The sequence below is a fragment of the Zonotrichia albicollis genome, chromosome 4 (assembly GCF_047830755.1).
Source record: "Zonotrichia albicollis isolate bZonAlb1 chromosome 4, bZonAlb1.hap1, whole genome shotgun sequence".
NCBI lineage: Eukaryota > Metazoa > Chordata > Aves > Passeriformes > Passerellidae > Zonotrichia > Zonotrichia albicollis.
This window is the reverse complement of record NC_133822.1, coordinates 65,551,357-65,564,380: the sequence shown is the minus strand read 5'-3', so window position 1 is coordinate 65,564,380 and position 13,024 is coordinate 65,551,357. Positions and strand designations below refer to the sequence as shown.

The 13,024-nt window shown below is 37.4% G+C and overlaps 1 long non-coding RNA gene across 3 annotated transcripts in view; it reads right to left on the bottom strand.

The window, feature by feature from the left end:
• LOC113458588 (uncharacterized) overlaps positions 1-13,024 on the bottom strand; it is a 183,106-nt gene that overhangs the window by 143,486 nt on the left and 26,596 nt on the right. The window contains exons 4-5 of one of the 3 annotated variants that reach the window (XR_012580114.1): positions 2,559-2,666; positions 728-824 (exon numbers count right to left, since the gene is read on the bottom strand). This is a non-coding gene — a long non-coding RNA (uncharacterized LOC113458588). Of the gene's footprint in view, positions 1-727; positions 2,667-13,024 lie in introns of all 3 variants that reach the window. The other 2 variants (XR_012580112.1, XR_012580113.1) reach the window with 2 other exon arrangements.

Below are 13,024 nucleotides of genomic sequence, written 5' to 3'. Positions count from 1 at the left end.
AATTCAAGGGCTAATTCAGCAAAAAGCCAGAAAAGTTCTGTGTGCCTTTGTCTTCTGTTTAGCACCTGGAAATTTTCAGTGAAAATACTATATTGTATTAACAGAAAAATTCTCAAGTGAGTTATTCCTTAATTCTATGCAGCCTGCAGCCACAGTTCTTTTTTATTTTTTATTCCTTGGTGTTACTATTGAGTAAAGATGTGGATTGCCAAAGGTATGCATAAAGCTTCCTTGGCCCTCAGGATTGAAATGGCTTCTTTCACCTATTCTGGTCAGCACAATTATGTTAATTTTGTGCACTATTAGAAATATTTTGCATGACCTTTGAAAAGTCAGATAGGTTCAGAGCACTAATTTCAGGAGAAGTCAGATGAAGGGTAGCTTTTAAGGATGAGCCTCTGCTGTATTTTCACTAACACCATGAGCTGACATAAAGCTCCTCTGGTGCTCGTTGTACTCTGGCACTCACAGATCACAGCTCCTTCCCCTCCTGCCCACAAGCACTCTCTTCCCTTTCAGTTACATAAGAGTTTGTGCAACTGTACTGTGAACTGGAGCAAGAAAGTCATCAGGGTAAAACTAACTTGCTATAAAAGTGGTTAATTTGAATCTGAATTAACTCCTGGACAGAGTTGACCCTGTGGCCTCCCAGCACTGAGTGTGGCTGTGGCTGTGGCAGGGTGGGGAATGAGGCTCCTGTGAGATGGCTTCTGACAGAGCTCCTCACCTGTGACTCCTCTGGGAGCTGCAGTGTAGATGTGCACACACCACTGTTTCTCCTCCACAGCGTGGGGAAACCAGCCCTGTCCCACATCTCACTGATGCTGTGAAGACAAAATCTTACAGACTCTGATCTTCAGTTTTAACAGGTGTTAGGCAGGTGAATGAAAGTGGTAACTCCCAAAGTAGAACAGAAATAGCTGAATATCTTCAGAAACACAACAGGAATGCACCTATCAAATTTCAATCTTTTCATTCACTTTACAACTGGAGAATAACTCAGGCAACATGTGCCTGATCCTGTGCTATGCACAAGCACCTCAGGAGTCTCAGTGTATCAAAGCCTTTGGATTTGGATAGGAGAACTCATGTTTTCCTGCATTCATTGAATCAGTTTGAATAACTCCAGTGGCAAAAACACCATTTAGTGGTTACTTATGAGAACAATTTATGATTCTGTTGAAACAAACTAATTTGGATTTTGTGAGAGGAAAAATGTGTCATAGAACATTCTCTTTTCTGAAATACCTGCAATCTTTATGAATTCTAATGTAAAATAACTTTTGAGCAATTAGACAGTCACTGCCTATACATATTGACAAGAGGCTCCTGTAGATACCTTCTGTAAAGTAGGTCCTCTAAAACTGATATGATAAAAAATGCTGCTTTTTAATATTTTAATTGGTTTTGCAATGGTTCTCAACAGATGCTGTAAATATGAATTTGAGTTAAACATTTATCAGGTTAATATTGTGTTACTCACAACTAAAATGTGAGATTATCAGAAAATATACTTTTTCTCATCAGGCATAGAGAGAGAACAGGTTTAGAATCAACTCTGTGGATCTCTAAATTCTCTGAAGATATTCCATCAGTAACGAACACCACCTGTTCCTCCCTGCTGGTCAAGATCCCAGAGGGTAGGGCATGTATTAGGCATCTGAAAGAGCATTTAACAGCACTTGCCAAGCTGCTCAGCTTTTCAGAGATAACAGAGTTATTCTTAGAAACTTCTACATGAGAGTCTTTCACAATTAGATGCAGCCAGGAGACAGTCAAAGAGTTCTCAATTGTATATATCCATGTAATGCAAATTTGAGTGGTTTATTTTACCTGAAGATCAAGTGTATATAACCAGCTGTCTTCCTAATAGCAGTGAAGATTATTTAGAGTTTTGGAGAAGGCAGTAACCATGACATCAGTTCTGATAGGAAATGACAAAGAACTTGGAATATTTTGGTACATGTTGAAACTTTACCTTCAGCACTCTATCGTACTCTCCCTTGTTTTGGGAAAAAAAATGGAATTTTTTTCTAAACATATATAAATTTTTCAGTGAATGGCTAGATCAAATAGAGAAAGCCTCTATTTCTCAGTGGTAAGAAAAAGACTGAAAAATGTTATGAAAGGAAGAAAATCAGGACTATCTTTTACATAGCTTTAAGTTCATGGCCTATCAGGATATTTCTTCCTCACTGATGTTGGTCTATGGTGAGTCAGATTCAAAGATGTATCAGACATTCATTTTCTGTAAAATGAAGCCAAAAGAATCCATACCACTTGGAGTTATTAAAAAGTCTTCCTGTTAAATATGTTGTCAGATATCTGTACACTGATGAATTCACTGCATTATAATGCAGATTGCATATTTTATGAATATTCTCAGAATATACTGAAATTCTTGTGTGATGACAGAAAGGATGCTCAAAAATTCCCTTTCCACCTCTTTTTTTTTTTTAAATAATGGAGAAATGCATGTCCATCAGAACAATTTTCCATTTTATATTTTTAGTAAGGCTTCATTACAAGTCAGCCATCATAGACAGAGTGTTACTCACCTGAAAAAGTTTTGGATAAGCCATTTGTGTAATAGGATTTCACTTCTATGGAGCCTTTGCCTTCATCTGCAGTGCCTAGAGCTGAGTTTTTAGAAATCTTTGGGACAACTGGAGGAAGAAATAATGCTAAATGGTAAAACCCAAAAAGAATAGTAAGGAATAGATCTATCATTTTGCTCTGAATGAGGTTGAACTAAACTAGGAAACAAACAAGTTTCCTTTTGACAGGGAACCATCATTTAAGCAAATCTGGGTGATGAAGAAATATCTAATGAGTCTTAATTTTGTGTCCATGAGGGAACATCTAACAAAAAGTGTTTGGCTTATGATTTAGTTATGGAGACATATAAACAGATAGATAATTTTGTACCTGCCCATGATCTTTATGTCAAATACTCTCTTTTAGATTGTTTCTGTCATACTATCTGCAAACACTGTCAGGTCATCTTCTGCATGAGCTGTGGATAATCTAGAAATCTCAATGGCTATGCTCATATCTTTGAGTTACTGCTTTCTTGACATATTAGTTTACGTGTCTAGACTGATTTCCACAAGATTGGTAGTTGTCTTTGGAGGTGGAAAGAAACATGATATTTAAATGATTTTTTATTTCTTGAGGATTGAAATATAAAAATATTGGATTTGTTTTGCAATGTTGCTTCTTATGGGATGCACTATAAAAATTCAATTCTGAAACATTACTCAATAATCTGAAAAGAAAGAGATTCTGTTTTCATGCTACTTTATTACTACTTCCATGGAAAAGAAAAATGTGGATATTGTGAACCTGGAAATCAAGATCTAATCCTATCATCTTCTGTTGCCATTACAAGATGTTTAATTCAGAAATTGAAATGAAGGGATCTTTTTGCCATGTTTTTTTTTGTCAAGTAAGCGTTTCATTATTTGAGTAGCATATAAAATACACTCCCAAACCACAGGAAAAAGTAATATTAAGCTTCATAATAAAATATACATTTTAGTTTTCCATTCTCTGCTTTTTGTCAGCTAATGTGCTTTTAATTTATCACTCAAAATTAATTTCAGAATTCAAGTCAGCAGTTGATGTAGTAAAGTTACCGTGTCATGTAATGTCAGTTCCTATGTTTGTACTACTAAAAATCTGTGTTAGATATTATTGAATATTTTTAATACACAAAGATTACAAGCACATACATCTGTGCTTATTACTGACCTGGATTCTAGGGTCTTAAATGATGGTGCATATTATATGAAACATCTTTCCAGTGAGCAGTATCTGGCTATGTATTTGTATTTTGATATTGGCTACAATTTTAGTAGATATTTACTTTAAAAATGTGTTACATTTCAAATATTTTAAGTCAATTGATTTGCTTTTCTGATAGCTCATATAACCTTACAAACAACCTGAATTTGATACATGCACTTTGTTCTAACTTATAAAATAGTCATTAGAGTTTCTATGAGAAAATGATATGTCTACTAGGAGTTGAAAATCCTGATCATATGATTAGAAAACACTGGTACATCCTCTCCCTCCCCAAAACACGTATTTATCCATCATGGACGATGAAGCTAATTATACAGGATCTCCTTGCATGCTGACTGAAGCTGGTTTGCATGTTAATGTGGAGAAGAAACAGCATTAAGACTGTCAGTGCTGGACATGCTTCAATGTTGCCTTTTAATTAAAAGTTCAAATTTCTGAGAGAATAGCTGGAAAAGAATGTACCGGAATCTTACACAAGAGCTCGACTTACAAAACACAGCAGTCACATGGGTTTGTTTCCTGTCACACACTGTTAGCATCAATGACACTGCTGCTGCCAAGTTCACTTGATCTATGCATAAAAGAGATGCTTACTTTTCAAGAGTTATTTGCCCAGCAATAATGAAAACATCCCAAATTCCTTCATAGTTAACATGCCCCCACCCCCAGACATTATTAATATGCGGCCATACAGATCAAGAAAAACAAAGTATTGAATTGCTGACCTCAGGATTTTCCTGTGGGGTGGGGGTTGCTTTGGTTTGGGGTGGTGTAAGTTTTCTCATCAGGAGCAGAGTTTTATTTTAATGGCTGCTGCATGAAAGCACATTTTCTCTATTTACTGGCTTATCTGTAATGTTTTGCATGGATTTCTAGATTGAAGTTCCTCTTATTAATGAAAATTGAGATAGCTAGCAATTCTTTCAAAGCTAGGTTTATGTCCTGAAATTGTAACAGCCCAAGGAAAATAATGCCCTAAGTTTGTGATTTAAATCATTAATTCCTAACAGTAAGTGAATATCATACTTTCAAAAATAACATGTCAAAGTTTCCCAGAGATATTCATTCCAATGGCTCACATCTGATTATGTGTTGCGCTGGGGAAAACACAAAGTAATTTTCCTTGCACAAGAAAATCAGCTCTGTCATCACACAGCTATAAATTGAAGCAGAACTGGCCCACCCTTTTTTGATTTTGAAATGTAATGGCTCAGCTCAGAACAGCAGTAGAATAATATTTGCATATTTGGTCCATTTTAAAGTCAAATACCATTATTTAAATGATAATTGGAATACTTTCTTTAGTAAAGACAGCATAAACAATACATACATGAATTAATCATCTTTCCTTATGAACTTTACACTTCAATGAAGGAGATAATTTTGCCAATGAACAACTACATTGATCAGCATAATATATCTAAAGTTGCATTAGATAAATGAAGAAAATCTTTTCAGTGAAAAGGGGGTTGACCTTGGTGCAGTCTTGTAATGTTTTTTCAACTTAAATTCCATTTGATTGTTGATTGTTTTAAAAGTAATGTTTTAAAGAAACAAATGTCAGATCAGAGGAAAGGCAGTCTAAACCAGTGTCCTCCCTCTGTGAGTGAAAGAGGATGCCTAATTAAGCAAAATCCGACAGATATGTATAATATTCTCTCAATCTGTTGTTCTAAGTTCTTATGCTTCTTGTGTTCTGTGATTTGGCTTTTCCAGTGAATATTAAAAGCAGAGGATGCACTTGAGACACCATGTTTCTGTTAACCATTCAAAAATTTGCTCTGTTTGCTTAATTTTTATTTTTCCCAAAAAAACAATTCCATAATTTTTATATTTTCCTTTTTTCTGAACTTCAGAATGTGTGTACACATTTTGTTGTATTATGAATACATGACAGATTGCCTGATCACATGAAAAAGCAGTATAAACCAAAGTCACCTTTGGCCTGGTTACCTTTCTAGGATTTTGATCCAGATTCCTTTTAAAGAACTCTTACTCTAGACAACCAGATCAGCTCAGAGGCCAGATCTTCCTTATAAAAGAGCCTCTAAATGCTAACATTTTCTGTTACTTCACTTTTGATAGCTATCACAGAACTGCACCAATTAACCAAGGAATAAAATAGTAGACAACTGGGTGCTCACAGCTGCTCAGGTTCTGCTTTAATCCAGGACACTGCACTCCATGCATCTGTTTGAGCCTTTTCATTGTGGGGCTTGGATGCTGTGGGCTCTCAACATTTTCAATTCAGAGGGAGAGGCACCCTATGACTGCAGCTCAGGTCTTGGGTGACCCAAGTCACTTCCAAGGGGCAAAGCTGTGAGTAGTGACTAGTCAGACCAGATGTTCCAGCTGTGGACACATCTTGCTCAGGTGTCTGAGTTTGGATAAGTCCAGGCAGCATAGCTGAAAGACAAGTAAGGTTAAACAGTCTAACCAATAATTGATAAATTGACACTTTTTGGTAGATTATTTATAGAGTTTAGTTTGGTTTTTTTTTCAAATTCATTTCCTACACAAGTTTCAATAGACTTTTTAAGTTGAAATATGTGGTTATGACGAATTTTCAAAGCTCACACCTACAGAACACTGGAATATATTTCACCTGTGCATGTGGGAGAGTCATCACCAGACACTTTCCAATGCCCAGACAAACATCAGAGAAAAATGATCCCACTTGAGTGATGTGAGTAACCATGTCTACACAACACAGCCAGATTTTCAATGTCCATGAATGATTGTATCATTAAATGGTTCAGAAAAGCGATTACTGGGGAAGTTGAATAATTGACTGTATCCTCAAAACTGAATTCTCTATATGGATATTTGACATAATTAAGATCTTAAATTTATCAAATAAAGCTTTTGTTGTGAATTAGTCACTCCATGACAGCTACAAGCACAAAAAGATGTAAACACACATCAAATATTGCTTTGTGAAATTTTTCACAATTGACAGCCTTCTGTTAAGGTCTCTGACAGAATGTAAATGGGGTCTTTATTATTTGAATAATGTAGAAAAGAGGAATATGTCAAGTCTATTGAATTTATTTAGACTTTATCACTCTTCAGTTGTACCAAAACAGCCACATGCTTCCTACAAACATTTTGCCAGAGACAATATTTTACCTTTTTATAGCAAAAAATAATTAATAACCTTTAAAAATATGAAAGATCATTTTAACTTTCTTCTAATCTGTTTGTTTTAAAAAACCCAAAATAGAAGTAGAAGATACACTTAAACTGTATTCAGAAATTAGCAAAGGAAGATTAGCCAAAAAATTCTCTTTACCCAAAAACAGATAAACTGTTTGACTTTATTTATTTATCTGTTTATTCTTGTTCTCACAAAATATTCCAGAGAATTAATAACGTATTTTGCAAATAAGTTATGATCTAAGACATCAATCTGAGAAGCCACATATGCACATATCTGATCAGGGAAGTACTTAGCCATATGCCCTGCATCAGTGAGACTCAAGCATATTCAATGAGATCCTTTCCAAAATTAAGGCCTGAGGCAGTGAGATATTGAAGGAGAATGTTATGACAAAAAGTCATGGAATCATAGAATCATGTATGTTGTAAAAGAGACCTCTAAAAGGATTGAGTCTGATCATGAACCCAGCTCTGCCAAATCCACCAGAAAATCATGTCCCTAAGTTCCACTGGACTAACTTGGTTAGTCTGACCAATAAATGTACAGAGGTAAAAACAGACTATTTTTTAAATGGAATATTTCAAGGATCCCGTTCACAGCACAGGCCCCAAGAAGCCCTGGTTGCATGACCAGGCTGGGGATATGCCATGGGAAAAGGGTGAGTGGTGTGGGAAGACTGAGAGCCAGTGCTGGGGCTGAAAGATGAAGATGAAATCACCACCTCTGCCATCACTTGGCTGCAGCCTTTCACATTCCCTCCAAGATGTGAATATCATTAATGACTTTTCAGTACCTCCACACTCAGATACTGTTTGCCTTGATTTGTTGGGTAACATTTTGCATGTTCACATAGTTTTTGGTTTTCTGGGATGTAATTCTTGGTTCTTAGGTTTGATTCTCATTCCTGCACTTCCTCCGTTTATGTTGATTTAAGGAGTCCTACATGCTCATGATATTGTTTTTAAAAGCATCAAGCCTTGTCTTTATTAGACAAATATTTGATTGCTCTAAATTAAACTCTCAACTGATTAGTCATAAAATGTTGCTTCAAACCTACGCCTTCCTTTAATGCAACAGCATGTATGTGGATTCACCTTTCCTCCCCATTTTTACTTGCCACCCAGCATTTTCCTGTGAGAACTACTTGTTGCAATGGTTGACGCTGGAACTCTTTTTTGCAGCTACTATAGAAACTGGCTCTGTCACTGTTTTGTATTGAAAATAAGCCTAAAAAGCAATAAAATCAAGTGTGGAAAGAAAATGGCAAGATTTTTGAATTCTGAAGTTAAGCTCAGCATCATCCTTACAGCATGGGGAAATAGCATTTGGGATTCTTGGCTCATTCCTTCCCTTCTTCTCTTGGCATATGCTGAAAACTGAAGAAGCACATTAACAGCCAGACACTCCCTATCCTCAGGGGTCTCATTTCTCAAGCATACTTAGTACTCTTGGGCACCAAATGGAGACCATTTTTTTTGGTGCTCAGAGAAAAATGATTTGATTTAGGTATTTGAGAGTGTGGTGCTGACAAGTTTGAAAGAGGGAAGCTGACGATCATGATGCTTGATTCTTTTTGAAATCTATCTGTGAATCCTTGTGAACAAAACAAACCTCCTAATTTCTTCAAATTCCCTAATATTTTTCCAATGTGAGATGTTCCTTTGGGAAAGTTAAAAAAAAAAAAACTACTACTAAGTCTGTCATTTGACCCACATTTGTTTCAACTCTAATGCAGCACAAGCAACCCTTACTACTTCATACCTCCGGTTACTCATTCTCACTCTTCCATCACTCCCTCATGTTGTCAGTACAACCATTTGCAAGGCTTTGAAGAGAACTTGATTAGATAAGTGACCTGGGTTAAACATAAATCTTCCACATTCACTCATTTACAGGGTTGTTTTTCAGCCATATCAGCTCCTGATCCAGATGACCACGTGAGCCCCAGTGTGAGGCAGATGTGAGGTGGGGGAAAAAACACCTCAGATGCCCATCAGTGCAGTTGGCACTGTGAATGTCCTTAAACAAATCATGAAAATGCACCAAGCCATCTGCTCTTCTTCTCCTCTCTCCATGGCTGAGAGAACCTTTTCCTTTCTACCCCCCAAAAGAGCTGTGTCTTTAATTTGGTGTTTTCAGTCTTTCTCATGATGTTGCACCTGGAGAGGCTGAGATGGGACAGCTTGTGGGATTTGAAAGATCAGGCAGGATCTATATTTTGGGTGGGCCCCAGTGCCTGAGCTGGGTGAGCAGCACTGCATAGGATGCTACAGGTGAAGAAGCATATCAAGATCTTACACCTATGGGACAGCGTGGGGACTGTGGTGAGATGAGGATGGAAAGATGGAGTCAGGGATGGCAAAGAAATAAACATCAGTTTTGAACCCTGCTTCATTTTTGAGCTAACCACTCTTTATACAAAAGCCTGAAACCAGGTTAAGGCACAGAATTCTAGGTGGAATATCTACATTGAAGCTTGCTGAAGTTTAGTTGCCCCATTTGAACTTCATGTGTTTCAGTTAATTTGTCTTACTTTTCTTGAGAGAGACCATTAAAATAAACCTCAGAAGGAACTATGTGTTTGGGTCTTGTGCACCCCATGTGATTCCAATGCCAGGTTTGTATTTCCAGTTTTAGTTTATGCACTGGCCTCCTCCCTTCTGGCAGGCCCCGGCAGCCCTGCTCCATTGCCAGTGAACCAGCTGCCCACACAAATGCTGTGAGAAGCAGGAGGGACACCACAGTAATCAGGCAGCCCTGGGCTGTGTGTTGATTTCTGGGGCAGATGACTCAGAGCAGAGCCACTGGAAGCCCTGATGTCCTTTAGTCCTTTTTGTCCCTAAGACATGGAGGTGACAGTCTGTTCTCCAGGACAACCCCAAGGTGTGTTCATCATGAGGCCCCTGACTCAAATGTACTCCTCTCTGGCCCCCCATCTCTGGTTCCACAGTACAAGGCAAAACCACAATTACAAGAATTTTAGTTCTGGGGGGAAGCTGGTAGGTGAAGGAATTTAAATAACCAACAATTACCCAGGAAAATATGTTACATATTTTTTAAGAGAATTGAGCTGTGAGCTCTCAAATTTCAATTGGAAATTCTTTGATGTGACAACTGTGGTTTGAATTTACACTAGTTTCATCAAGGATATTAATTTATCGTGCACTGACATTTTTTCTCCCAGGACAGCATTTACCAAATAAGATTTCTTGAGCTTTCTCAACATTTTAAGAAATATTTTCATTATTTTCAGTTTAATTCATTTAGGTCTAATTTAATTCATTTAGATAATTAATTCATTTCAAGATTTTTGAGCCTTTTTTAAATCACGGACCCATAAATTTACTTACTATATGGGATTTTCAAAACTCTTAGGGTTCTAATTAAATCACAAAACCTGTTTGGACTTGATCATCACAAGTGTTAAATTGACTTCTTGAGAGCCATTAATGAGACATGATAATGTCAGGTGTTTTACTTTTTCTTTAAGTGACAGAAGAAATTCAACTGCTGTGAGCTTGAGCTTAAAAACGCCATTAAACTGAAATAATTGCTGTTAAGGGTTCATTTCTTTAACCTTTTGTTCGATAAAAACTCAGAACCGGTTAATTCAACAGCTGAGAGCACATTTAATCTTGATTGCTTCATTCTAGCATTACTTAATTCTTTTATCTTTATCCCTAGCTTTGAAATCTTACCAGCTCTTTCCAAGCCACTGTGATTGATAGTCATATTACTCTCATGTGAATTGGTAGTGAAGGTGATGTTTCTCTGCTTTGAAAGCAATGCCACAAATGAAATTGAAAACCATACTTTTAAAAAGAGAAAGAGTACTTATGATTTGCTTAAAATTATCAACCTTGGTGCCAATACAAAAATTGAAGTATAAGACTAGCCTCATTTACTCATATCCTACATTTAATTTACATTTTATATCAACCCTTAAGTGCCAATTTTAATGCTAAATGGGCTGTTACTTTGGAAATAGATTATTTGGTTTGATGGAATGCCAGAAGCTTTGACATCTATTTCAGCACAAGGATAGTTGAGGAAAACCATCTTACATGCAAGGGTTTTCAAGGACAGCAGGAATATATTGTTCTATTCAGGAAACTCTGTACGCTAGACACATGCTGTTTACAGCTTATATGGACTGCAAGTGGTAAAACACTCTGCGAGCATTTACCCAGTGTTTCCATTACTCAGACAGCCTTGGTATTAGCTTGCCCTAGCATGTGGATCTTTTAAGTTCTTCCAGCTCAGCTGATTTAGAGGTCTAGTTTTACTACAATACTTTCACAGCAAGAATAGCAAAGAAACTGGGAGTCCACACCGAGGTTCAGGTTACTGATTTTGTGTCAAGGCTGGTAACAGGAGAGCCCTGCAGAGCTGAACTCTCAGAGAGCAGTCTGGGTGGCTTCTGTAGCAGTACCTGAAATCAGCTCACTTGGGAGCTCCAGGTCCACCCTCTGCCTGCCTGGGCACGTCCCAGTTTGGGCATTTGGCCCCTACCCTCTGGCTAGGCAGTTCACAGATGTCTAGGGAAGTACCTAAATGTCTCCTGACTTTCCTGGGTGAACCACCAGGCATGTTCAGAATGTGTCTGACACGCTGTACCAGGAAAATCTAGAAGTTATTGTTTTCATTCAGAAACAATTATTCTCCATTGTGGGAGCCAACCAGTTTGATCACCATCCTAGATACTCTCCTCCTTGAAGGGACTGAGTCTATAGCTCCTGGTGGCAAATCACTTTGGTGGACACCAGCCATGAGGGGGCTTTCCACAGAGGCTGGGCTTCTTCACAGAGAGAGGGAAGGATTTGTGCTGCCACAGGGAAAACGAAGGAGGAAAGTGCACCTCTGTCTGCCAACACAGAGGGTGATTACCCATAAAGTCTTAGACTCTCCTTTGCTTCCACAAATGCTTGTAGATTTATTCAGTGATTGACTTTTTAATGTGACATTCCTAGATTAAGGACTACAAGTCATACTTATTTACATAATTTGTATTATTACATTAGCATCTAGAGTCCGTAACAAGGTTGATCTCTAATATTCTAGTCAAGGTGTTCATTTGTTGAGGGTCAGTCCCTAAGAGTTTACAATTTAAAAAAGAAAACACAGCAGTCAGGGAAGGATGGAGGTCTTACAATGTATATGTGCTCAAACCATTATCCCTTTTCCGTTTTTTGAATTTCTCTTATATTTATATGGTTCTGTCTCTCCCATTTTTGTGGTGATCCGAAGGGCTCTGTACACACCAAAATAACCAAAATTTTTCTAATATCTATCATCATGCAGGTATTATTTCTGAAGGGCATTAGAATAACACTCATGACATACTGAAACTATTCTTTGTATCAATATAAACAGACTCTAAATGAAGTGCATAAACTGAGCCATGTTCTATTTTGCATTTGAAGGATTTACAGGGTGCTAAGCATGCAAACTATCCTAGATCTGCGAAGGGCCCTAAAATATATCCCTTCAAACTGAAAGCACGAATACTTCTGAGAGCTTAAGTTTGATTAATGATATCAATGGCTGTAAACATTTGGTTTTCAGATTTTGACCTTAAACAATGCAAGAGCCACTGAAGAACCACCACTCATCACATGTAGTTTACAGTCCTGTTTTTTTCTGGTCTGTCTTTTCAGTATTGCTCAAAGCTTTGTCAGAGTTAGACCTTGCCACTTTTTTTCTCTTTTTTTTTGTTTTTTAGTATGAGATTTTGTAACAAGAAGAGTTGGTTTTGATAGTTCATAGAAATTAAATCAGTAGTGAAGCAATAACCTATTAACCTTGCAAGAAAGGGTCACAGTAGGCAAGGTGTGAACTGAGGCTTGTTCTGCTCTTAGAGGCACAGGGACCAGTTTTCACATTCTACCTAAGCCATGCAAGCTATGCTAGTTTGAATTTACTCAAACTACATGAAGCCAAATCAGTGTGCTGCACATACTGCCCTTGAGATTCACATGGAATAAAAATATCTGTATTGATCTGTGCACCTGTCTTCCTCATTCTCTTCCTTTATCCCTTGTGCACACCTCAAAC